Source organism: Octopus sinensis, linkage group LG14 (assembly GCF_006345805.1).
Source record: "Octopus sinensis linkage group LG14, ASM634580v1, whole genome shotgun sequence".
Lineage (NCBI taxonomy): Eukaryota > Metazoa > Mollusca > Cephalopoda > Octopoda > Octopodidae > Octopus > Octopus sinensis.
This window is the reverse complement of record NC_043010.1, coordinates 1,271,884-1,297,435: the sequence shown is the minus strand read 5'-3', so window position 1 is coordinate 1,297,435 and position 25,552 is coordinate 1,271,884.

The following is a 25,552-nucleotide window of genomic DNA, read 5'->3' as shown; positions in this document are numbered from 1 at the left end:
GAAGCATATTCCAAGACCATATGAAACTATGGGTATCATCCAAATGGGGAAAGTATAAGGAATCTTGTGAAGGGGCATGGCTCAGTGGTTAGAGTGTTGGGTGCACAATCGTGAGGTAGTAAGTTTGATTCTTGGACTGGGCTGTGTATTGTGATCTTGAGCAAAACACACTTCATTTCACATTGGTTCACTTCACTCAGCTGTAAAAGATGAGTTGTGACATCAGTAGTGCCAAACTGTATCAGCCTTTGCTTATCAGGGGGGTGGAAAGGGGAGGCTGGTATGCATGGGTAACTGATTTGTTCCTCAGAGTGGAACTTTCTAGGTGCAATCCCATGGTCATTCATCACCAAAAAGAGTCCGTACTATACATCTGCCTTAGGGTCCCGCCTTCAGGATTTTCTGAAAGGGTTTACTCTCTTAACCTTTTTTAAACAATCAGTAAATTCCCCACAAGGCAGCAAGAGTTTATTACTTTGGTGTGTCAGAATACTGATGGTGCATGCATGCAACATGAAATGTTCCATTGTGTATGATGAACAGAATTTTCAGACAGAATTGGTTGGTGTAGTAAATATCTTTCCAGCCAGCTTCATCAGCTTTGTGCCTTGGAATTTTCTTCTTTTCCATTTTTCTGCCATACAGGATGGTGGCCTGCAGATTTCTGGTTGCACAGCTGTTTACATTCAATTAAGTTCTGTTAAGATGAGGAAGATAGTATTTGTTCTTGTGGTGGTATTTAGAAATTAACTCTGTTTATCTATTTGGAGTGTTTGTTGCTTTGATGAGGATGAAGTAGTAAACTTTGTCATTGTGGAGGCCACAGTAATTTGTATAAAGGGTGTTCTGGTTTCTGCTAAAGTTCAGTTTTATGTATATATATATATAGATAGATTTATGTATGTTTATGTATATATATATGTATATGTTAGTGTGAATGTGAATGTGAATGCGTGTGTGTGTGCTTGTACATAGAGCTGTATTTATCACTATATGTTCAGGTAATATAGTCTAACACTGATCTTTTGTGAGGGTGTTCTTTTTTGTTTTGTTCTTTTATATTTATCTCTAAAATGAATACTTCGCTGTGTATTAGGTTGGTAAACAAAATAAAATAAAACGAAAAACTAAATAACTAAATAACTAAAAAAAAAAGGAAGAAATAAGGTACTAAGGCTTCTAAGGCCATAATTCAAGAGTCGTCTTACACAGAAATTTTCAAAGATTTATTCAAAAGTTTACACGATAAAAGTAAATGCTAAATTCTTGCTGAAAGCTACAAAATTCTTTACGTCTTTAAGAAGCAGCTGAAAGGCATACGGTGATTGTTCCATTAGATACATAGTTTCTATGCTAACCAGCACGTAGTTCATGTTGAGAAATTACCAGAATAAAGCAGATAATAGACTACTAGATAATATCAGAGCAGCAGAGAATTTAAGCACCAAAAAAAAAAGAAAAAAGAAAATAATAAAAGAAAAAATAAAAGAAAAACACAACAACAATAGTAATATTACACGCAAAAAAAATTTCAAATAGTAACATACATTCCTTACATAAAAATATATTTTCAAAAACCAAAATGCAAGCACACAAGCTACAAAACAGATGAATAGGCTGTTGGGTATATCATAAAATGGAAGTGTTTCTCATGTGTTAATGTCAGTGATAAACACAAAGTCCTTAAAAATATCTTCGCGTCATCGTCGTCGTCGTCGTCATCATCATCATCATCATCAGCAGCAGCAGCAGCAACAGCAACGGCGTCTTTATCATTGTCATTGTGATATCATCATCATCATCATCGTCGTCATTGGTATCATCATCATTGTGATCATTGTCATCTAAATCACCATCATCACCATCACCAGCAGCAGCAGCAGCATCGGCAACAGCAGCAGTAATAGCAGCAACAGCAGCAGTAACAGCAGCAGCTTGTTATCATCATCATTGTCATCATCATCGTCATCATCATCAGCAGCAGCACCATTGTTGTTATCATTATCATCATCATCATCATCATCATAAACATCGTTGTCATCACCACACTGTCATCATTGTCTTTGTCATCATCACCATTGTCCTCCTCATCATCATCGTAATCATAGTCATCATGATCAACATTGCAGTCATTATAATCATCGTTGTTATCACCACATCATCATCATTGTCATTGTGCCATCGTCATCACCATCATCATTGTCATCCTCATCATTGTTGTTATTGTCGTCATCATCATCATCATCATCATCATCAAAACAACAAACTAGGAAGAATAAAACTTAAGTACTACATGCCATAGTGGAGGTGTGTGGCTTAGTGGTTAGGGTGTCAGCATCATGATCGTAAGATTGTGGTTTCAATTCCTGGACCAGGCGATGCGTTGTGTTCTTGAGCAAAACACTTCATTTCATGTTGCTCCAATCCACTCAGCTGGGAAAAGTGAGTAACTCTGTGATGGACTGGCGTCCCGTTCAGCTGGGGAACACATACGCCATAGAAACCAGGAAACCGGGCCCCTGAGCCTGACTAGGCTTTAAAAGAGTGCATTTATTTTTATTACTGCATGCCATAACACTGACACAGACACAGGCACACAGGAGATCTGATGAGGTGAACAAAGGCCCTTTCTATCTAACAATGATATGAGGTTTCATATTAAAACAAAACAAGTTAAAAGAGTCTGAAAAACACAGAAGTCATCTTTTATGACAGTTGGATGCAAGGAGGAAGCAGCCAAGTGCGCTCTACGTCGAAAGTTAGAGAACAATCAGGATAATACTGGCAAGTGAGATTTTGTCTGGCATTTTATGCTTAAAATTTCCGACCAATGAAAATTTTCTGAAAAATTTATTATAAGAGGCGGCAAAAGTGATTTATGTCTTCAGATCAGAACATCGTTGTCATCATCATCATCATCATCATCATCACCATCATTGTCGCTGTCATTGTCATTATCATCGTCATCATCATCATCGTCTTCGGCATCATCATCGTCGTCATCATCGTTGTTGTCATCCTCGTCATTATCATTGTCATCGTCATCATCATCGTCATCGCTGTTGTCGTCGTCATCATCATCATCATCGTTATCATTATCTTCTTCTTCTTCTTCATCATCACCATCATCATTGCGTCATCATCATCAGTGTTGTTGCTATCATCACCAACATCATCATCACCACCATCATGGTTGTCATAATCATAATCAACATCAGCATCATTGTTGTCATCATGACCATCCCCATTATAATCATCATCTTCATCACCATCATCATCATCATCATCATCATCCCCATCATCATCATCAGCAGCAGCATCGTTTCTCATGCATTTTTCATGCTGGCATGTATTGGAGATTTCAACAAGATCTGACAATTTGCAGGGTCATGTCATGCTTTAGTCATGTCTTAGTTTTGACAAGGTTTCTATGTCAGGACACCCTCTCTAAATAAATGCATATATTTGTGCACAGTTTTGTGTGTGTATGTGTGTGAGTGTGTGTGTATGTGTGTGAGTGTGTGTGTGTGTGTGTGTATGTGTGTGAATACACATACATAAATGGAGTTAATAATAATGAGGATAGTCAAAAGAAATGAGGAAATTTGTTTTCCCCGTTGGCATGGGTTGGATGCTTCTTGGTTAGATGAGGGTTGTAACAATATGTCTATAGACTTGGTGAAATGTTCCTCCCCTCAGAAATCTTTAGCAAAAAGCCCAAAATTTATTCATTTGAGGTGACAAGAAATGAATATCTATACACCACATATATATATATATATTTAAAATAGGATAAAATATTTATAAGAATTTATCATGTAGTCAGTGTGAAAAACCTCATAAGGGAAAATTATAATTATTCCTTTCAAATATATTTAGTTTTAAATTTAATAGTCCCTCATAGCATGAGGCATTTATGTGTATTAATGCCCTTAATATATATATATATATATATTTGATTGTGGTTGTCTCCCACTACGACCTGACCACAGGTGGCAGCTTGCTTATATTACCATAACTTAGTAATTCAGCAAAAGGAACCAATACATAAGTACCAAACTTACAAAGTAAATATTGGTGTTGGTTTATTTGACCAAAGGGTGGAGTGTTTTCGTGAGTTAGTCAGTTAGTCGTTGTTCAGTGGAATTGTTAACACTTTAGCAGCAGCAATCTCTACGGGTGTGGAGTGGGATGTGGAGTAACCAGAGTTGAGGATGTTAGGTTAAAACTGATGCTGGATTATCAGCATGGGTGGGGCTGGAGTCTATACCGATGGCAAGGTTTGATTAACCTACCTGTGTCTTGTGGTTAGCCAAGCCTAGGGTGATGTACTTGAATTGGCAACTGCCAGTAGCTCACAGCGCCTCAACAGGGTGTCTCACTGAAGATAACTCTAAGGCAGTCCATTCTTCCTATTGATGGACAATGCAAGTTGGTGAAGTATGTGTAGTCTTTTGCTGAGACAGAGTTGACAATTGCAAGTGATAGGTAAGTAAGAAAAATTCCCTGTCAATTGTCAATGATAGTCCATTTGATGTTGGGAAGAGTCATTTTGATGATTGCAGATTCTGCAGATGAGGTGGGACAGGGAGGAGTTAATATACAGTGTATACCTTCCGTAAAAGTTATTGGCTGTCATGCCTGTGTAGTGTCTTGTAATGCCATCCCATGGTGTGAGGGTGGCCCAATAAACTACAGCTTTTGAGAGACAAGATCCTCTCGGTGGGCAGTTAGTAGGATTTCAGCAGTCACAGGCTGGAGGTATAGGTAAGAAACTGTAGGTATGTATTTGCATCTAGTGTAACACACGATATTTGAAGCAATGTTGCCTAAGCAGGAGTAAGTGATCTTTACATTGAGGGAATTGAATAATTTATAATATTTATGGATTCTAGAGAAAAGCGCTCGTAATTAGTATCAGATTGCTCTTAGCTATGTTGAAACAGCCAGGTTAAATGGAGAATGAAACCAGATTACCTTTCTCGTTCTAACCTACTTCAGCTTTGGAGATAGGACAGGCTGTTCTCCATATATACTAGCTTCTCAATGAATCCACCCCTCACTAACACCCCTAAGGGTAGCCTTATTGAAAATTTCTGTTTGCTGGTAGCTTAGAGATTCTTCTACTTATTCTTGTAACTAGGTTTCTAATTACTACTGGAGAGGTGGTTAGAATATCTGTGAATGGAAACAGTTTCATCTTTGAGTTTTCCTTGAGGTTGATACTTGCAAGTCTTCAAGTTTAATCCTTTGGCATTTAAACAGGCCATATCCAGCTAAATATCCTACTGGCCAGATCTGACATCTCACATCTACCCTACAATGTCCTTCAGAAACTTAACAATCACATTATTGAAATCTCTAGGTTACAAGATTATGCATGATTAATTCAAAACAATATGAATACACAAATACTACATTTCACAGAATAATCTGAATACTAAAAGGGTTAAGGTTACATTTAGAAAGTAAAACGTTTGTCACATAGATGTTATAGATGGGCTGAATTCTTTTGAAGATCATAATTAGATCTTTTCTGAACTTTTCCACGATGTGGCCATTCTTATGGCTTGAGACTGGCAGACCATCATTCTAAGTCAGGGTAAAGTTATAGGATGTGGACACTTCTTGAGAATATCCAAGACAAATACTGATGAAGTTAGTGACCTGAGTCCCACTGTAGCTCTTCAAAGATACAACGAACAGCAGGTCACGTTTCCTCTTTACCCAACAGAAATCCTTATGAGCTATGATTGATGATCTAGCATTTATGATGATTCTGATATTAAGGACACTGACTTTGATGAATTGCCTACCAAAGTCTAAGACCACCAGGAGGAGAAGGAGAGATTTGAGTGTCGAAGAGTAGAAAGCTACAATATCAAACTGTTTGAACTAACAGGCTGCTTTATTCACAATACTACAAAAGCAGTCATTTATTGTGGTACTGCAATCCCATTGTATCAACCCCATAGCCCTCCTAATATTAGAGTCGATGGTATTGTGTACACACTTGCATACAATTCCTATTTTGCTCTTAGAAGGGTTAATCAACTTACATTTAAGATTAGAAAGGACGTTAAACTTATGATCTTTAAAGGTGATATAGGGATGAGGATGTGTAGTAGTCTTGTGTATTTAGAAGGGTGAGTAACTCTTATGCCATTGCGTTTATTAAAGAAGTTAGTTTATTTTATGTTTCAATGATTGTGTTTGCAGGAAGTCAGGTGTGTATAGAAGAGTTTGTTACATATATGTTCTCTGTTTTGTTGGCAAGAATGTTTACATTAGGTGATTGTTTAATTTGAACCATGTAGCTGTTTGAGGAATTTAAGAAGGTGTTAGGAAGATGCTGGAATTGTACCTTTTTATGGTTGTCATTAAATCAGCTTCAAAGATGTCAATGTCCTTTATCTGGAGAGGGCAATTTCAGGATTTGATAAATATATACGAATGTATGTATACATGTACACACATACATACAAACATTCATATTTACATTTATACATGCATATATACATACATATATATATATATATATATATATATATATACACACACACATATGCATACATATATATATAAACACATACACACACACACACATATATATACATATGGAGAGAGAGAGAAAGACAGACAGAGAGACAAAGACAGATAGATATGTATTAATATATACATTTGTATGTGTATATATATGTATGCATATATGTGTATGTATATATATATATATTATATATATAATATATATATAATATATATATTATATATATATATATATATATATATATATATATATATATAATATATATATATATACATACATACATACCCACACATGTGTGCATGTATATATGTTTGTAAATATGAATGCATGTATGTGTGCAAGCATATATATATATATATATATATATATACATACACATACATACACACACACACATACACATAAAAACACAAAGTGGGAGGAGGAGGAGGAGAATGGAAGTGAAAAAGGGGAGCAAGGGGTAAAAAGAGGAGAGGAGAAATTTTTAAAGAATTTAGAAAAGAGAAGAAAGAGAAGGGAAACCAAAGTAAAAAAAAAAAGCCAAAAGAAGGAAGCACTAAAAGCTGCGGAGAGGAACGATGAATTTGAATGGAGGAAGGAATGGAAGAGAAACTGAAGAAATACAGGAAAAGCTTAGAGAGAAAAGCAAGAAAGAAAGCCGGGAATTTTAAAGAGTTATTTTTAAGTATATGCATCCGTCCTTCCATACACATGGAGACAACTGTGTATCTGTGTATGTGTATACATAAATACATACAGGCATAGACATATATATAAGTGTATATATATATATATATATAATATATATATATATGTGTGTGTGTATGTGTGTGTGTGTGTGTGTGTATGCATGTATATATATATGTGTGTGTGTATATATATATATATATATATATATATGTATGTATGTATGTATGTATATATATATATATATATATATATATATATATATTGAGAGAGAGAGAAAGAGATGAATTTACATCCATACCTACATACATACTTACATATATAAATACAACACACACACACACACACACACACACACACATATGTATATGTAAGAAAGATCGGTGAAAATGAAAGAGAAAATTCTTTTCAATACGTTTTGCTTAAGGGTTTCTACGCACTGTTCAAATGTTTTAATAGATGCACATGATTGCAGCTTTTGACATCACTGGAGGGTATGGTATGAACGGTGGTTGTGACGGAGGTACCGGAGGTGGTGGTGGTGGTGGTGGCTGTTGTCATCGTGAAATATGTAGAAATGAATGTGGGGATAGTGCTATTTAAATGGTGGTGGTGGTTGTTTTGGTGTTGGTACAAAATATGAGAGAAAAGAAGAGGTGCAGATGAAAGAAATGAAAGGATACATATGGTGCAGGGAATAAGATGAGAGTAGAGAAATGGAGGGGGAGGAGGAGGAGGAGGAGTTAATTTAGCAGATGCCTGCATCCACATTGATACAAATACATAAACATGTTTTGCACTATTTTGTGGGACATAAAATATAAAAGTGCTCAATAAATGTAGAGTCAGATATGTATTTGCTAACACACACACACACACACACACACATACACACATACATATATATCATGGAGGCGATGAAAAGTGACTGAGACCTTTCGTAATATGCTGTGCTTAAGAAGACTTATCAAGCCAAGTGAAAAATGTAGCCGTGGTCAATACTGGTGTCAAGTAACTGGCACCCGTGCCAGTAACACATAAATGCACTCATGCCGGTGGCACACATAAAAAGGGCCATTAAAGCATTTTGAGTGGTTGGCATTAGGAAGGGCATCCAATCATAGAAACTAAGCCAAATTAGATTGGAACTAGGGGCTGCTCTCCGGCTTACCAGTTCCAGTCAAACCATCTAACCCACACCAGCATGGAAAGCAGGCGCTAAATGATGATGATGATGATGATGATGATGATGATGATGATGATGATGATGATATATATATATATATATTATATATATATATATATATATTATATAGTATATATATATATATATATATATATACATATATGTATAAATATATATATAATATATATATATATAATATATATATATAATATATATATATATATAGATATATATATATATATATATATATATATATATATATTAATACATATATGTATAAATATATATATATATTATATATATAATATATATTTATACATATAGATAGAACTTGAAATAGAGAATGTTTGCCTCTGACTTAATGGACAACTCTACTTTATACAACAGAGTTTATAAAAGAAAATCATTAAACAGCCATACCAATGGAGATCAAATATATATATGTATATATATGTCAAGTATATATATATATATATATATATATATAACTTTGCCTTTCATCCTTATCGGATTGATAAATTGAGTAGCAGTTGAGCACTGGGGTCGATGTAATCAACTTTACTCTGCCTGAAAAATTGCTGGCCTTGTGCAAAAATTTGAAGCCAGTATATAGATACGTATATATAGATTAGACAAGATTACATTTAATCCAAACCAAGATTTTATTCCTCTTTACATTTAAGCAGAGTGAAATGAAAGGGTTAATTACAGTTTAAATGTGTTGTTCTCACAGTAACGTAATCACACGGTCCCTGACACTAATTACTATTAATTTTGCATGAGGCAAGTTTCTTTAACAGTCCCTGAGATGAAATTTGGATATTTGTCTTAGGTTGAAATAATTTTTTATCCATTTAAAAAAAATTTTTGAAGTGGGTGAATGTCAGAACCACTAAGTATATATACATTTTATATATATATATGCATATATATATACATGCAGGAAATATGTGGAAGGGGCATTGATCTGCCAGGAGTTGTGGTGGAATTTGATGAACTGCCACCAGTGGTAGAGTTAAAAGAACTAGGACCATTTATGAGATATTAAAAAAAAAGTAAGTAAAATTGTTTCATTAAAAAAAAGGGAAAAATCGATGATGATGGAAAAAAAAAAGGAAAAAAGATTATAAACTGTGTGTTTAAACATTCAAATGGTACTGCGTGGGAGGAGGGCTCATGCAGCCATTTCATTTTCATTATTGTTTAACAGCTTTTTCATTCGTTTTGTGTTTTTTGTCCCCACTGTGGTGTTCTGTCTGCCCTTGTGCAGTCCCCTCTGTGTGAATGACCACAGTGCCAAAATAAAGAGAGAGTTGGCATTAATCACAGGAATTTTGTCGGTTTGTGTATAGTTCATGGAGAGCTTTGCTGGATTGTTACTTTGTTGTTACCCAACTTTGTTACATATTTTATTGTTACTACACAGTTATAGTGTAAAGAAGTATCATCATAACAATTGGCAATACAACACTAATACAAATTAGTATTGAAGTGATAAGAGAAATGTATATCTTACAAAAGTAACATAAATATTGTTTCTTTCATGTAAAGCATCTAAGCACTGAGTTCATTTAGCAGGAACTGAATTCAAGTTTAAAACAAAAATATAAGGGTACAGGTAACAAAACCTCACTAAAGCAGAAACCCTAAAATAAGCATTACCTTGCTATTATTAGGATCCCAATGAAGTGCCATAGACAATATGGTGTAATATAAAAACCAGCATAAAACCAAGAAACCAAGACTCCTTTAACAAGTTCAATCATTTGGGAACGAAGGACAACTCAGAACCAGATCACAAGATATAAAAGCTTCGTAGATAGCAAACACATCAAATATTTATGCTGATCACCAGCAGCTGAACAGATATGATTATGGTTTCAACACTTGGACTGTACTGTTCAATCCAGCAGTGTCAATGGTGTTAAAAAACAAAACACAATCTGGGAATTAATGGACAAATGGCAAGAATGAGACATTAGCAAAATGTGTCCATTATTTCTTCACCTGTTTATTATTACAAATGCAAGTAACAAATCTCAAACATAAACATTCTTTACAAAGAATAGGAATTAGAAATGCTATATATAAAACATGAAAATATCTTCATATAAAACAGAAATAACATAGAAATGTAATGATGGCTAATGGGAAAAGACGTAGAAAAGAAAATGTCATACATATTAAGCTAAATATATACACATATTTAAATATATTCTCTCCAGCTACATCCTTGTGTTTCTAACACTTAATCCAGTAAAATGATAACTGGTGCAATTCCATCATCGATGGTTGACAAAAATTCCATAACAAATTGTTACTGCTTGTAAAGCTGGTGAAATGTAGTAACTGATCTCAGAAAGTAATGGAATCAGTCAAAAATATTGGGAATTCTGCTAGTATCTGGTATCAGTTTGCCACATAAAGGTAAGGTTCTTGATTCATTCAGCTATCTGGGTATTTGTACAAAAATATGTAATTTCTCAGATAGGCATAAACAACATCTTGTTTTGTTGGGATCATGAAACGTAAATCATAGTGGAAACTAAGTGTCATCAAACCCTTAGGTTGGAAAGTGTTCTTTCAAAAATTTCAACCAACACAATGCTATTATTGACAAGTGTGGCTTTAGAACATGGAAATGCCCTCTCATACACTATAAATGCTTTTTAAAAACCTTTTAGATAATTGCATGAAACCACTCAGACAATCCTCAGACATCCTGATACAAGCAAACAAACTAAATAGACTTACACTCTCTAAACATGTCAAACAACATAATAAAACAATTTTCAAAAAGATTGCTAACACTCATGATATTATAAACGCAGAGATTATCATATTAGTATCACTGCCTACAACATTGTCAAACACAGCAACAAAGCCTAACTTCTTTAAGCATAGCAAACTTGCTATATATATATCTTATATTACTTGTGTGGAGGCGCAGTGGCCCAGTGTTTAGGGCAGTGGACTCACAGTCGGAGGATCATGGTTTCAATTCCCAGATCGGGCATTGTGTATATTTATTGAGCGAAAACACCTAAAAGCTCCACGAGGCTCTGGCAGGGGTTGGTGGCGACCCTTGTTGTACTCTTTCGCCACAACTTTCTTTCACTCTCTCTTCCTGTTTCTTGAGTAACGCTGCAATGGACTGGTGTCCCGTCCAGCTGGGGGGAATACATATGCCACAGAAACTGGGAAACCGGGCCCATGAGCCTGACTAGGCTTGAAAAGGGCGACGTTCATCGTATATTACTTGTGACGGCCAACTTACTTCATCTACATTTTATAATACTCCTACTGACCAAGTTCACAGATTCATATCTAATCCTATGGATAGCTTAACAAACACCTTCCAAAATAAAGTGGTTTTCATCAGTAACCTTGTAAATGGTTTGATTAACCATAATCCTTTTAGTATTTAAACTGGCAATATCCAGCAAAAATATTCTACATGTTTTATGTTCAAACTAGCAAGATTCAGCCTCTCAGGCCTACTAGACAATGTAATTCTAAAAATATACAATCACAACATTGAAATCTCAAATATGCAAGACAATGCATGATTAATTCAAAAAAATATGGATAAATAAGTATTATGTTTTAGAGAGTAATCTTAATGCTAAAAGATTAAGATTAGAAATATTACAAAAGTAGTTTCTTTGAACTGCAGTGCCACAGTTATCAGGTTGTTTTGCAGAATATAAAATAAAATGTTCTGTTGATTTACCAAATTTGATGCAGTGGAATACTACTTGGAAGCCCTGAAGTTTCACCAAATATTTACTATTAGCAGAGTATCAGAAAGTCATTCATATTTTATAATGGTTCCTTTTGGGCTAAGAAAAGAGCAATCCAATATTTGCATTTAAATGAGGTGCCTTGATGGAACTGAAGTTAATAGTTTCTTTTTTATTTTAGACACTCTTAGCAAGCAAACCACAAGCACCCTTCTCATTTCTGAATTGTAGAGTGAGACCATAGCTTAACAGTTTCCTATAACTTGAGTGTCTAAACACATGGATCAATTCAGAAAAGAATAAAAAGCTTGATTAAAAATTGCTGTTTGAACATCATCATTAGTATCAATCTAATTGATTAACATTTTTGAAGCTACTCATGACAGGATCCAGTCCTTGTTGCAGTTGTGGTGGTTTATGTGCCTCACTGACTCTGAGAGCCAGCAGAGTGAAGGGACAGGGGACAGACTAATAGGAAATGGTTTTACATTTAACACTCAAACCTAGGAAAAAGCAGTTTTACAACCAACAAGACCTGGAAGATGGAGACCACTCTGCTTCTGATTGCACAGAGTTGCAAACAGCAGAGAAACCTCATTGATGGCCTCCACTTCACAGAGAGAAAAAGGTTTCAGTCAGTAGATTAAGTTTTAAATTGTAAACCATATCTGACTATGGGCAAACACAACTCCTCTGGAAAACCAAACATGACCATCTCTCAAATATTGTAAAGACCCTCATGGATGGCAAAAATAGGAAAACTTCTACCTGTTGATAGGAATAGGAATGCTTTCATCTGTGTCCTGATCTTTAATAATCTGTATAATAATCTTGTTTGTTCACCCATTATACTTTAGTTAGAGAGGTGGCAGTGGAGTGAGTGAGAGGTGGAGTAAAAGTGAAAGAGAGTGGGGGGAGAAGTATGAGTAGAGAAAAATGAAGAGAGGCATATTATAATATACTAAGGCTAAATGTGTCACATGGTTAGTTGAAAGGAGAGGCAAAGAATGATAGACAGATACATACATATATACATGCACAAAAGGGATGCAGGAAAAGCCATAAAATGTGACAACCAATGCAGACTTTGTGGAGTTCATACTGAAGATATCACCAACATCATGAGCAGTTGTCCGAAAATGTCATCATGATATTATCTACCGATGAGACATGACATTGTAGCTAGGACACTCTATAATGAAATCCATCGGAAGGATACCAAGGACTAAATAATAAGAACCCAAAATATGCTAGAAGCCATAGCCAATCCTAATAAAAAGGAATACTGGTGGAATGTACCAGTGAAGACCTCAATAAAATGTAAGCACAACAGACCTGATATAATGATTTGGGATAGCGAAGAGAAACTGTCCACAGTTGTAGAAATTAGCTGCCCAACGGATGTTAACATAAAGCTGAAGATCAGTAAAGAAGAGAACACCTATGCTGAACTATTGAGAAAACTGCAGTTACTCTATGCAGATTACAAGTTCAGGTTTATACCTGTGATTAATGGGGCCCTGGGATATGCAACATAATGCCTAAATACCAATCTTAAGAAATTAGGCTTCTCAAAACCAGAAAGGATAAAACTAATTCAAAGACAACAGATCCAATCCATCACTGGAACGATAAAAATCTGTAAAACTTTCCAGAAGTTTATCATTTAAATATATATGAGTATATCTAGATATGCAACTATATGCATGAGAATACATACATAAAATATGTGCAAATCTGCACATACATACATACATACATACATACATACATACATACATACATACATACATACATACATACACACATACATACATACATACATACATACAAAAATACTTACATACATACATACAAAAATACCCTGTTGTTGATGTTGAAATTCCAAAGAAGGAGCCTTGGATCTAGGTTAGAAACCAGTTCTTTCTCTGTTGGCTAGAAATCTTGAAATAAACTGAATAATGATATACATAAAATCATGTTTAACACATTCAAGTACACTCAAATGTGAGAAGACCTTTCACTGCAAAATAATAATGGAAGAAAATTCTCCTCTTAGATAACTTATATAAAACACATTGGGCTATGAATGATATCCCCAGGCCATAGGATGCATGACTTTCTGTATTCTTTCACTTTATCAACTGGCAGATTTAGTGTTTGTAGCTGATGACAGAAAAGAATGCAGAGACACATGCATCCTACCATTCGGCAGCATCATTCTTAGACCATGTGGGAAATATGGCTTTGCGAAAAGGCTTTATGCAATGCTATTTTCTGTGACTTTATTTAATTCTAGCTTGACCGTATATGTGTGTGTATATATATGTGTGTGTGTGTGTGTGTGTGGTGTGTGTATGTGTTTGTGTGTGCGTGCATGTGTGCATGTGCATGTATGCATGTGTGTGCACATATGTGCATTTGTGTGCATGTGTGTGTGCATGTGCACGCGTATGTGTTAATGTGTGTGCATGTATGTGTGTATGTGTGTGTGCATGCATGCACGTGTGTGTGTGCATATGTGTGTATGCATGCACGTCTGTGTGTACGTGTGTATAGGCTTGCCAGTAGGTTGGCATCATTTGAAAATTAAAATGATGTAAAGTGCATTGTGACCAGTGATGCAAAACAACATCCAATAGTCTAATCAATCATGTGATCATGATACATATATTTAAAAACAGTTTGACTCACCTCCCTATGACTTGAAATGTTGTGGGCCAGTGAGACACTCTTCTGCTGGTGATATCAGAGAGAAGAGTGCGAGATTTGAGATTTGAGAATTCATGATGGCTTCTGGATGTTAGGCTCATACTGGGCAGGTCAGGTCATGCATTGTTTATGCTGCAAAAGAGACTCCAGCTATTTTCTTTATTTTTAGGACCATGTCCTGTTTGAACAGAATATTGGCAGGATGCTGGCATTACTTAGGCAGCAAGCTGTGAGCATGGTCTATTCATAGACATTAGTTCCTTGTATTAGACAGAGCACATGGAAGCATGGTAGGTTGGGATGTTGGTATCATTCAGTGACTTAATCATCACACTAGGAGCAGCAGTCTTTACATGGAGTATTTAATGATGTTAGGTTAAAATTGATGGGACTGTAGTCTATACAGGTGGCAGGGATACGATACCTTGCTCTTGTATGTAGGACATATAGACTAAAGCCAGGGCCAAATTAAGACCCATTAAATGCCCTAAACACTCAAAAGATTTTAGTGTCCTTATATATAAATAATTCAAAATATAAACAATAATAAACCATAAAATAAATTTCTCTTTTTCAAAATAGAGCAAAACTAACAGTAAGATAGGAATTAAATGTTTATTCTTCTATACTTCCAGAATAGTTTTTCCCTACTTTTTTTAAATAGCAAAGTCTTTGATCAGATCCCAACACCATGACCACTTTCAAATTATATTTCCACTCACATAAAATCACTTTGAATATTAACTTAGCAAGTTTTTAAAGTGATTTCTTTTGTGTAGTAAACCATCCACAATTTCTGTGATGCTCACCTTCCTTTGATGCCCGAAGCACATACTTATTTTGCTCAATGGTTAATTTGGCCCTGACTACAGCCTATCCATAGAGATCATTTAACCTTTGTGCCATTTAGATCATTTAACCCACTGCCATGATATTGGTTATTCCCATTCAAAGACTGCTGTTGTTAATCATACTGAGTATATATATATACATATATATTGAGTATATATACATACATGTGTATATCTTTTGGTGATGTATATTATTTAAGAATATAAAAACAGAGTTTATATACATACAAATTTATTATATCTACGTGTATATTTTATTTTTTACCTTTTACTTGTTTCAGTCATTAGACCTTGACCATGCTGGGGCACCCCCTTGAAAAATATCTTAGTCGAAAGAACTGACCCCTGTACTTAATCTTTTTTAAGCCTGGTACCTATTCTATCAGTCTCCTTTTGTTGAACTGCTAGTTTACAGTGACATAAACTCACCGACACTAGTTGACAAGCATTGATGGAGGACAAACACAAATACATGTGTGCACCCTCACCACACACACACACACACACACACACACAGCAGAAGACACTTGCCCAAGGTCCCGTGCAATGGAACTGAACCCAGAACCATATCGTTGGGAAGCAAACTACTTTACCACACAGTCATGCCTGGAATTATGCATATATATAAATTTAATATATATACACATGTATATTATTGAAGAATTTAAAAGTAAATTGAGTTTATATACATGCAAACTTAATGCATATACATAAGTGTATCTTTTGTTAATGTATAAACATTTTAAGAATATATAGATTGACATATCTATGTCCCGGTGGCACATAAAATGTACCATTTGAGTGTGGTCAATGCCAGTGCCACATGACTGGCTCTTGTGCCAGTGGAACATAAAAGACCACCGTTCGAGCGTGGTCAATGCCAGTGCTGACTCACTGGCTCCCATGCTGTTGGTACACAAAAAGCACCATTTGAGAGTGTTGATGCCAGTGTCACCTGATTGGCTCACATAAAAAGTGCAATTCGAGTGTGATCGATGCCAGTGCCGCCTAACTTCCACCCATGCAGGTGACATGTAAAAGGCACCATTCAAGCGTGGTTGATACCAGTGCCATCTGACTGGCTCCTGTACTGGTGGCATATAAAAAGCACCATTCGAGCGTGTTCGATGGCAGTGCCGCCTGACTGGTTCCCATGCTGCTGATACATAAAAAGCACCATTTGAGCATGACCGATGCTAGTGCCGCCTGGCTGGCACTCATGCCACTGGCATGTAAAAAGCACCATTCGAGCGTGTTCGATGGCAGTGCCGCCTGACTGGTTCCCATGCTGCTGATACATAAAAAGCACCATTTGAGCATGACCGATGCTAGTGCCGCCTGGCTGGCACTCATGCCACTGGCATGTAAAAAGCACCATTCAAGCGTGGTCGATGCCAGTGCCCCCTGACTGGCTCCCTTACTGGTAGCATGTAAAAAGCACCCACTACACTCTCGGAGTGGTTAGCATTAGGAAGGGCATCCAGCTGTAGAAACCTTGCCAGATCAGATTGGAGCCTGTTGCATCCTCCTGGCTGGCTTGCCAGTCCTGAGTCAAACCGTCCAACCCATGCCAGCACAGAAAGTGGATGTTATACAATGATGATGATGATGATGATGACAGTTTGAGTATATATGCATATATGTGTATACCTTTTAGTGATGTATATCACTATAGAATATAAAAACATTGGCAAGAAAACAGTATACAGAGTTTCTACAGGCTCTTGAAGTAATGTTCTTTGTCATATTTGTTCTGTACCAACTTACAGGTACTCCCTTGTCACCGTGTCATTTTTCTCATCTGAAATACAGTAAAATGGTGATTAGTCGGTTGTTAAACTGTGATCAATGATGCTGTTGTTGACCAATTGCAAGAGAAAATGTATTGGTGGGTTTGTGATTGTTGTGGTTAGTGGTGATGGTCGTGGTGATGGTGGCAGTGGTAGCAGTGACAGCAGCAGCAGCAGCAACAGTATTTATGACAGTGGTGGTGGGGTTGTGGTGGCAGGGTAGTATGACATGGCAGTGGTGATGGTGGTGGTGGTGGGGGTGGGGTGAGGAGGGGAGGGAGGATCGGGACAAAAAACAAAAACGGGAAAAAAAGAATAGGTAGAGAAAGAGGTAGACAAAGAAAAGAAGATTGTTGCGGGCAAAGAAAAATAACAAGAAAGAATGATGGAAAGAAAGAGATGAACAAGAACAATAAGGCAAAGAAAGAAATTGAAAAAGAAGAAGAAGAAGGGGAGGGGGCAAAATCGAGGAGGAGGAGGGGGCACGTAGATTACAATGGCAAAGAAAAGACCCCAGAAAGATCAGGTGAATAAGATCGTTAACAGGTAAAAAGGTGGGGAAGAAGCTTGTGTGGGGCATAAACAACAAAAACCATCCTAAGATCAATACTATCCCACCTTATCAGCATATTGATCTTTTTATCCCCAGACGTAAATCTGTATCTTTTGAATCAGAGTGACATGTCGAGGTGAAGGATGGTGACGACGGGGTGGTGGAAGTGTGGGGGTGGGGGTGAGGGTGAGGGTGAGGGGACTAGGGGGCTTGAGGTGTAGAGTGGGGGTGGGTGTAGTTTCTGCTAACCACTGCCACCAACACTAGCACCAACATCCCTAGCATCATCTACTGCCACTACTGCTACTACTACTGTAACCACCACTATCACCGTCACCACCACCGTCACCACCTTTGCCACTGACACCACCACCACCACTGTTGAAACCATCTGTACCACTGACACTACCACCACCACCACTATTACCTCCACCATTATAATCATCTCCACTGCTAACACCACCATTACAACTAACTCTACTACCGCCATCACCACCACCACCACAACAACAACAATACAGCCATCCCCTCCACCATCATTACTATTGCCACCACCACTATTGTCACTAACAAGGCTATCATTGCTTCCACTAACTACAACACTACCACATTAAAGACCCCTTTCAGTCATGAATGACCTAGAAAGTCACCCTCTGAGGCACAACCCCAGGCAAGGTTGTTTATAGAGGACCAGCAGCCACCCATGCATGTCAGCCTCCCCTCCCAGCACTACCGATGTCATTCAAGTCAAGGGCAAAGGGGCCAATACAGCTTGGCACCACTGCCACCACCAATCATTTCTACAGCTGAGGGAACTGGAGCAATGTGAAATAAAGTGTCTTGCTCAAGAACACAACACGCAGCCTGGTCCAGGATTCGAACTCACTACCCCATGATTGTGAGCTCGACACTCTAACCACTGATCCATGCACTTTCACCACCACATTATAACCATTTATATTTATATAATGGGTTTTCCATCCACCATATTCCCAGTTTCCATCTATTAAGTTAACTCACAAGGCATTGCTATGTCCAGTACTGTAGTTGAAGGCATTTCCCAAGGTACCACACAGTGGAACTGAACCTGAAACCATGGGGATGCAAAGCAAGCATTTTAACCACACAGCCATGCCTACATTTAGGATGGTTCATTCTTGGTTTTATTCTTTTTTTTTATCCAATTTCTTATCAATGGTGAAAGCACTAGATTCTGCACATGTATAAAAGCACACAAGAATTTAAGAATACATCTATGCATATACAAGGAGGCGCTGAGAATTTCCTGGCTTTAACCCTTTAGCATTTAAACTGGCCAAATCCAGTCCAAATATTCTACCAGATTTTCATCCAAACTGGCTAGATCTGTGTCCTCCCTCATGCACAGTACTGCGACATTCTAAAACTAACCAATTATCAAAAAACTAAACATCATCAACATTTTGAAGCTACAAAACAATACTTGATTAATTCAAAACAATGTGAATAAATAAGCATTAGCATTCGACAGAATAATCTGAACACTGAAGGGTTAAGGATATAGTGAAAGTTCTTTTACAGGACTTGGAAAAACTGAAGGACTTCTGCAATAAATATGTGAATCTGTGAGGGTAATATGTTGAATAAAATCATAATTCACTGATTCACCTGTATTTTCACCTGTATCCAAAACCAGGAAGTTTACAGCATCTCCTCATACATATGTATGTGAGTATGTATGCATGGACATAAAGTATGGACGTCATTGCATATATAGACCTTATTGCATATATATCACGTGATCACGTGACCGACCAGACCATCAGATGTTGTTACACATCGTTGGTCACAATGCGTTTGCATTGTTTTAGCCTTCGAATGACGCCACTCCGCTGGCTAAGCGAGCAGGCCAACAGAAGAAAGAGTGGGAGAAAGAGTAGTGAAAGAGTGATGTAGATAGATAGATAGATATAGATATAGATATATTCTTTTATTCCTTATTCTTTTATTCTTTTATATGTTTCAGTCCAATGACTGTGGCCATGCTGGAGCACTGCCATGGTAATCATCTTTCCACTTTCTACCTTTGTCGGTGCGGCTTCTGGTGAAGGATGGAGTTCGATGCTACTGCCCTCTTTTGAGTTTCTTGCTTAGATATTGGCTGATCCGGGATCTTGATGAGCCAGAGGTCATGTTAAGCAGCTGTGGGCCCTTGAAACCCAAGCTATTGCAGTACATTGTTCTTGCCCGAGATGAAGCAGTTGGCACAATGGGACAGCACAGTGACGTCCTGTTCATGGTCTGATATAGCTCTTTATTCCAAAGTTTGGTTCCAGTCCTTCCAGTATCTTCCATATATATATATCACTGCATACCTCTCCCCTCTTTGTTCCAGGGAATAGAGTTGTAGCTCTTTCAACCTGTCCCAGTAACTCACTCGTTCCATTGATGCAACTTTCTTTGTGTAATGTCGTTGGACTGCTTCAAGCTCGCAATTTTGGCTGATTAATCTTGAGATTGCTCCAGCCTGGCCAGCCCCAAGGAAAAAACTAAGCTAAGAGCATTAGATTCCTTGGAAAAAAGCTTCAAATGTATACAAAAACAAGGACGGAAAAACGGACGATGTTACATGAATATAAATATAAAAATACAATAAAAATAAATAATAATAATAATAATAAGTGGAGATATATGTATGTATATATATATATATTTATACATATATATATATATATATACACATAAGTACATGCATATATGTATGTATACATGGAATGTAAATAGAGAGGATAGAAAGTAAAAGATAGAAAGCAAAAGAGATGCATGTGTCTGTGTTTTTGCCTGCATGCACATGTGTCTGTGTGTGTGTCTGTGTGTGTGTCTGTGTGTGTGTCTGTGTGTGTGTCTGTGTGTGTGTGTGTGTGTGTGCATGCATATGTATTTGTTAGGATCAAAATTATAAATATCTATAATTCTGCAAAAACACCTTGATTTAATAAAAATGTCTGCATTTGATTCAGGCATGGAGTTTGGCCAAAAGAAATGTTCTTATTTACAGAATCAAATATAGAAAAACTCCTTTTCAAAATATCCACATCATTGACCACTCAGGTTCCCTTTCCCACTCGATCGGTGCTAAAAATATCTAGGTATTCAGGAAAGCCACAAGGTGCATTCCAGAAGTTTTGAGACTTTTAGGAGAGACATATTTATTAATTTCGAAGATGTTGAAAATTCAAATTACTTTCAACGTAGAATCAGCTGACCCCAATGCACAAGCACTCCATCTACTTCATGAAGACCCTGTGGAAATCTCCCAATGTGAAGGTGTCCAGGATCCTTGTTAGAGCCTCCTTCATTTTCTCTTTCAGCTTGGGGAACAGCCGTATGCTATAGGGAGCGAGGTCTAGACTGTAGGGAGAGTGAGGGACAGTTTTGATGCCCATCTTGGTCAAGTAGGCACAGGCGTGGATATGTGGTAAGAAGTTTTGCTTCCCAACCACATGGTTCTGGGTTCAGTCCCACTGCATGGCACCTTGGGCCAGTATCTTTTACTATAGCCTCAGGCTGACCAAAGCCTTTTGAGTGGATTTGGTAGACGGAAACTGAAAGAAGCTCATCGTATTTGTTTCAGTTATTTGACTGTGGCCATGCTGGAGCACTGCTGGCAGTCAATGAAATCGACCACAGGACTTATTCTTTGTAAGCCTAGTACTTATTCTATCGGTCTCTTTTTGCTGAACCGCTAAGCTACAGGGATGTAAACACACCAACATCGGTTGTCAAGTGATGGTGGTGGGGCAAGATAAGGCACACATATATGTGCACACACACACACACATACAAACACAGATATATACATACATACATACGTATGTACATGTATATATATATATAAATAAATATATATATACATATATATATATATATATAAATATATATATATATGTATATATCTTTGAATGTTGGACATTTATCTTTTATCTTTTACTGGTTTCAGTCATTAGACCACGGCCATGCTAGAGCCTCAAAGAATTTTGAGTCAAAATCACCAACACCAGGACTTATATTTGGTTAAACCTGGCTCTTATTCCATCAATCTCTTTTGCCAAATCACTAAGTTATGAAGACGTAAACACACCAACACTAGTTGTCAAACAATAGTGTGTATGTGTGTGTGTGTGCGTGTGTGTGTGTGTGTGTGTGTGTGTGTGTGCGTGTGTTTGCATCATAGATGTTACTTGCAAGTGAGTATGATTTGTCAGCTTGTCCCATGCTTTCAGTAATTGTTTCGGAGCCTTTGCAGTTGTGAGTAAGATACAGACCCTCTCTCAGCCGACTCACCCGACATGAGTGCTGGAGGGAGGAAGAAAGAGCACCGACCGTCGGCTGGAACTCCTTTCCATCAGAGTAAACTAGAACTAAGTAAAAGGATGCACCATGTACAAAGACTCAATGGACTCCTTGTTTAAGAATCAAACTTTTAGCTTTATGACCAAATATTAACAAAATATGTCTCTCTATATATCTATCTATCTATCTATCTATCTATTTATTTATCTATCTACCTACCGATCTATCTATCTATTTATCTATCTACCTATCTATTTATCTATCTATCTATCTATCTATCTATCTTTCTTTCTTTCTATCTATCTATCTATCTATATATATATATATATCTGTATGTCAATCTATCTATCGATCTGTTTGTCTATCTATATACATATGCATTTATATTTTATACACACACATACGTTCACAAACACACACATACACAAACACAGATATATATATTGATTGATAGATAGATAGTTAGATAGATAGATAGCTATAGATTAATTTAATTTATACATGTATATACATATAAGTATGTGTGTATGTGTATATATACGTATATACTTATATGTGTGTGTATATGTGTATATATATGTATATACATATATGTGTGTGTATATGTGTATATATATATGCATGTGTGTGTGTATGTGTGTAACAAACAGATGAACTGAAGGACAGGTAGACATACACGTTTGCAAATATATTCAGGTGCTCACATTTTATAAACCTACATTCCACATCTCTGTACAAACTAAGCTTCTGGTTATACAATAAGGCTCTCTATTGTCACCTGAGGGATTGAAGAACAACTTGACTTTTTCTACCTGTCTTTACATGTCTGTCAGGGATGTTTGCTACAGGTGAGCGAATGAGAGAGTCACAGAGAGAAAGAAAGAGAGAGAATGAAAGGGAGCAAGAGAGAGAGAGAGAGTGAGAGAGAGCAAGAGAGAGAGAGTGAGGAGTGTTAAAAAGAGAGAAGGAAATTGAGACAGAGCTACTGAATGAGATAACAGAACTTGGAGAAAAAGAGAGAGAGAGTGGAGAAAGGGAAGAGGAAAGACTTTGAGGAAGAGAGATTCAAAGAGAAGGAGAGAAGACATGGATAGAAGGAGAGAAAAACTTTGAGGGAGAAAAGAGAAACTTTGAGAGAAGGAAAGAAAATGGTGAGAATGAGTGAGAAGGAGAGGAGGGGATAAATTTGGGGAAAGGGAGCGGGAGAGAAGGAGGGATACTTAGAGAGAGGAAGAGAGACTTTGAGGAAGAGAGACCGAAAGAGGAGTGGAAAACTTGGGTAGGGAGAGAGAGAGAGAAGAAGTTTAAAAGAAGGAGAGGTGCATGGAGTAAAGGAAAGTGTAAAGTGTAAGCAGAGAGGGATTTAGGAGATTTAGTGAGAAAATTGTGACAATGAATTAGATAGAAAAAAGGAAAAGAGAGAGAGAGAGAAGAGAGAGGGAGAAAGAGGGAGTGAGAGAGAGGGGGCGATACCAGGGCTATAGAGTGAGGAAAGGAAAGTAAGCTAGAAAGATTATATTATGAGCGTAATCGTTCTGGGTTCAAATTTTTGCCGAGGTCGACTTGCTTTTCATCCTTTCGGGTTGATAAAATTAAGTACCAGTTACGCCCTGGGGTCGATGTAATCGACTTTAAACCGTTTGTCTGTCCTTGTTTGTCCCCTCTGTGTTTAGCCCCTTGTGGGTAGTAAAGAAATAAATATATATTATGAGAGAGAAAGAAAAAGATTAGGTGAAGAAAAAGAGAGACTCAGACTATGGAAGGAAGAGAGAAGAAAGAAATTTTGAGAGACGCAGAAGAGAGATACTTTGAAGAAGAGGGAGGAGAGAGAGAGAGAGAATGAGAATGAGAGAGAGAGTGAGAATGAGAGAGAGAGAGAGAGTGTTTGGAGAGAAAAAAATAAAACTGAATGAGAAGACAAGGTATTTTTATAGTGTTATAGACAAAGAAAGCGATGGCGGGGAAAGATAAAGAGGAAAGAAGGAGTAAAGAAGAATGAGGTGTGATAGTAGGAGTCAAAAGAGAAAGAGAGAGAAAGAAAGAGAGAGAATGAAAGGGAGCAAGAGAGAGAGAGAGAGTGAGTAGTGAAAAGAGGAAGGAAATTGAGAGAGAGCTACTGAATGAGGAACAGAACTTGGAGAAAAGGAGAGAGAGAGTTGGAGAAAAGGAGAAAGACTTTGAGGAAGAGAGATTCAAAGAGAAGGAGAGGAGAAATGGATAGAAGGGGAGAAAAACTCTGGGGGAGAAAAGAGAAACTTTGAGAGAAGGAAAGAAAATGGTGAGAATGAGTGAGAAGGAGAGGAGGGGATAAATTTGGGGAAAGGGAGCGGGAGAGAAGGAGGGATACTTGGAGAGAGGAAAAGAGACTTTGGAGAAGAGAGACCGAAAAAGGAGTGAAAAACTTGGGTAGGGAGAGAGAGAGATAGATAGAGAGAGAGAGAGATAGAGAGAGAGAGAGAGAGATAGAGAGAGAGAGAGAGGAAGTTTAAAAGGAGAGGTGCATGAAGTAAAAGAAAGTGTAAAGTGTAAGCAGAGAGGGATTTAGGAGATTTAGTGAGAAGAAAATTGTGACAATGAATTAGATAGAAAGAAGGAAAAGAGAGAGAGAAAGAGAGAGGGAGAAATAGAGAAAGAGAGAGTGAGAGAGAGGGGGCGACACCAGGGCTAGAGTGAGGAAAGGAAAGTAAGCTAGAAAGACTTATATTATGAGCGTAATCGTTCTGGGTTCAAATTTTGCCGAGGTCGACTTTGCTTTTCATCCTTTCGGGGTTGATAAATTAAGTACCAGTTACGCCCTGGGGTCGATGTAATCGACTTAAACCGTTTGTCTGTCCTTGTTTGTCCCCTCTGTGTTTAGCCCCTTGTGGGTAGTAAAGAAATAAATATATATTATGAGAGAGAAAGAAAAAGATTAGGTGAGAGAAAAAGAGAGACTCAGACTATGGAAGAGAGAGAAAGAAATTTGAAGAGCAGAAGAGAGATACTTTGAAGAAGAGGGAGGGAGAGAGAGAGAGAGTGAGAATGAGAGAGAGAGTGAGAATGAGAGAGAGAGAGAGAGTGTTTGGAGAAATAAACTGAATGAGAAGACAAGGTATTTTTATAGTGTTATAGACAAAGAAAGCGATGGCGGGGAAAGATAAAGAGAAAGAAG